Raw genomic sequence first — 3,469 nt, 5'->3', positions numbered from 1 at the left:
AAGGGCATAATTTAATCTCTTGTGATTCCCAAAGTAATAGATATAAAGTTTGAAGGGATGAAAGAATTCACGTTAGACCACAGCCCGACCTGTCCTGCCCAGCCCGTGTGCAGGGCAGACACACGGATGGCCTGGGGACAGTGGTCCTGCCCCATCCTTGGAAATTTTATAGCTCCCGTCTGAACTGTTATTTGGCCATCACCCACCAGGCTCAGACCAAGGGATGTTAAAGCTGACCAAACCGACGTCACAATCTTGCATGAAAATCTTAAGAATCACTCTTTAACTTCCCCAGACGTTTCGGCAGTCACCGGAATCAGGTTTCCAGAGGTTCCGCTGGGTGGGAACATGCTGTGAAATCAGTTATCTCTTCCATTTACAACATGCTTCTTGAGGACTGTGCTTGTTTTATTTTTAAAAGTAAAGTTCAAACATTTAATTTTTAATAAGGTGCCAACGTTTACACAGAGGGTTACAATTAAAAAAAAAAAAACAACCGTGGTTGTTCCAACACCAAATGCGAATAGATCTCATAAAAGTCACACGCAGGCTCATTCCCAGCACACCTAGGACGGCAAATAAATAGTTATTACTGCGTCGGTGAAAACGGAGTCTGGTTAATGTTCCCAGGTTAGATATACATGCTCCCCCCCTTCATGTAAATCATTTCAAAGGCTCCAAGTGGAGTGTGATAAAACACTGCCCACATGAAATTAAAATGAAGGCATACTATTACAATGATGTAACTCGACAGCGCTGCTCCTCGCGTTTCTCATCTTTTCCAGCTCTCCATCTGATAAGGAGTACCGAGCAGATTTGTGCATGTTGATAATTTAAAGTAACCAGTTCTCGCCTAAGTGAAACCAATTTTTCAGTTTCTGTGGCTTCCTAGGGCCAAAAATACAACTACTGAGAGGTCTTCCCCTCGGTCAGGTCCTTGGGAAGCACTAAACAGAGCAATCGGAGACCGCCTGGTTGTGAAACAGCAAACACTGAATATTGATTTGCTTCTAACACGTTTAACCTTCCTCTTAATGCCATGCGCACATCTGCATTCCCAGGGAATGCACTGAAAACGCAAGAAATTCGCACGTCCCTTTCGGGTTACTCTTTATTTGGTGTCTGTCCTTCTACGACAGATTTCCTTCGAAGCAGAGCGGGAGAACAAGAAATAGGGTGACGTGCCTCGTTAGAGAATTCCTTTTCCATTCTGCGTTTATGTTTATTTACACAAAACACCGATTCAGAAAGAATCCAGAAAGCTCTACAAAAAGTCTAAGGGCTTTGGTTCTGGAAAAAGATACACACACATTATTCTGAGAAATGTTTCTTTTACTTCCACACCCCAGTTCTAGTCCTCTAGCTCATCAGATCACCTGGTAAAGTGGATGAACTACATCGGGACACAGCACAGAGCTGCAGAATGCCTACCCACGTGCTTTTACAAGGAAGAGGGACAAAGCGTGCGGGGAGCCTGCTCCCCATCCAGCTTGTCTGAGACCCCAGGCCGGTGGGCAAGTGGACCGCAGAGGGGAGCCAGTCCAGAGGAGGAAGGCAAGCAACCCCAGGAGCCCCGCTTGCAAACCTCCCCATCCCCGACCTTTACCCGCCTGTCTGACCCTGGCCTTCTGTTGCCAAGAGCCTGAACCCCACAACAAATTAGAGGCCCAGCTTATGAAAGAAAACAGGGTTGTCTGAGTCAAGGAACAACTCCCAATGGTTTCCCATGAATTTGTGGAGCCCTCTACACTAAGCACTGGGGAGAAGGACACAACACGACACCCCTCGGTGACCTTGGTCTGGAGTAAGCTATCCCTTCACATCCCTCCATGGCCTCGGCTGGAGGGGGAGGAAATTCTGTGGTTTCACTGACCTTTGGCTATCTGTTCACTGTTTCGTGTTCCCTCCTGAAGCTCCTGATTTCAGCTGAAAGCATGTCCTGGATTATATAAATCCAGGCTATGACGAATACTTTTGTGGGAGGCCACGTGGGAGTAAGAGGGAACCACATGAAGTGATCTTTAAGACCTTTTAGGATTTAAAGTCCAGAAGAATCCAGCTTCACTTGCGTATGTGCCATAGAAACCTCAGTCACAACACTAATAATAGGATCTGTTACCCGATACTTCTGTGCCGCGAAGGAGGCAGGGAGATCGAATTCTCTACCACTGACTGGTATTTCCACGCTGAAGAGGCTCTTTGATATGATTTTGGAGGTCAACCGATCACAGAAAGAAATCTTCCATAGTTTATCAGCATGCTCTGACTTAACTTTTTTAACCCAAAGAACGTATCGGTACATTTTCTGATACTGACTAGAAGTTTCTAGGTTTTTATCCAAAACGAACGTTTTCATTAGGGCTAAGAAAGGATGGCTTCTGACTGGCAGTTCTATGTCGAATCTGACAGAAGGGGTGGGAAACTATAAGGTGAGAAGAGAGGGTCTAGTGGGTCCGGCAAGAAAGAAGGTAAGGAGAACAGGAAGGGCAACGACAGGGACACGACGATGGCATCCAATTGGGTGGACAGTATTCCCTCCCAAGGACCAAGCCCCCTTCCTTATTAAGAGAATCTAAATTTCGTTCAGAGAGCAATATGCCTAGCTAAAAACTTCCCTTCGCACACTCACATGCAGCTGGGGGAGTCATGCAACAGAATTCTAGCCAACGGATGTGAGCTGAGCATCTCTGGGCAAGTCCTGCTTTCCTCACACAGACACTGCGCCTTGTTACGTGGTCTCTTCCTCCCCCTCCGTGTCTGGAAAGCAGATATCCTGCCTGGCAGCGCAGCAGCCACCTGTGGCTACAAGGCAGGAAGCCGGAGGCCTAAGGATGGTAGAAAACAGTGCCAAAGGGCACGAATGCTCGATGATAACACAGGGGCAGTCGAGAGTGTCCGACCCCAGGTTTCTCATTCAGCTCTCCACCGTTTGTTGGATTTTTCTATTACTTGCAGCCAAATGCACACCTGGTAGGTCAATATCCAATAACGAGGTTACAAAGGGTGAGGGCCACTTGGTGAGCTGGGAAGAGCAAAGGCTGACGTGAGAGGCAAGTGGGAGCAATCGTACTCACACGGATCACACAGCGGACTAACCTACAGCTCCGTGCCTTCTCACAGAAGAAGAGACCGAAGTCCTGACTCAAAAGATAAATGCACCATCAGTACAAAGATGCCCGGTGCTCAAACTGGTGTCTACAATTTAACTCTGTGCTTTGCCTACGAGTATGCGAGTGCACGCTTAGACATTAAAGCCGGACGTTTTGCATCCTACAGAGAAGATAATGGAACAGATTTAGAATCAATTTAGTATTTCTCTTGCAATCCATTTGGAGGAGTTCCCACTGAGACTTCGTATGCCTCCCCCTCTCTGCAGCCATAGTTAATAAGATCTGAGAGGAAAAATAAGTAGTAACACTGGGTAGCCTGTTTTGACTCTCACGTACGCTATTTGGAAATTAAAGCACAC

This window comes from Nyctereutes procyonoides, unplaced genomic scaffold (genome assembly GCF_905146905.1).
Source record: "Nyctereutes procyonoides isolate TBG_1078 unplaced genomic scaffold, NYPRO_anot_genome, whole genome shotgun sequence".
In the NCBI taxonomy this organism is placed as follows: domain Eukaryota; kingdom Metazoa; phylum Chordata; class Mammalia; order Carnivora; family Canidae; genus Nyctereutes; species Nyctereutes procyonoides.
This window is presented reverse-complemented; position numbering follows the sequence as displayed.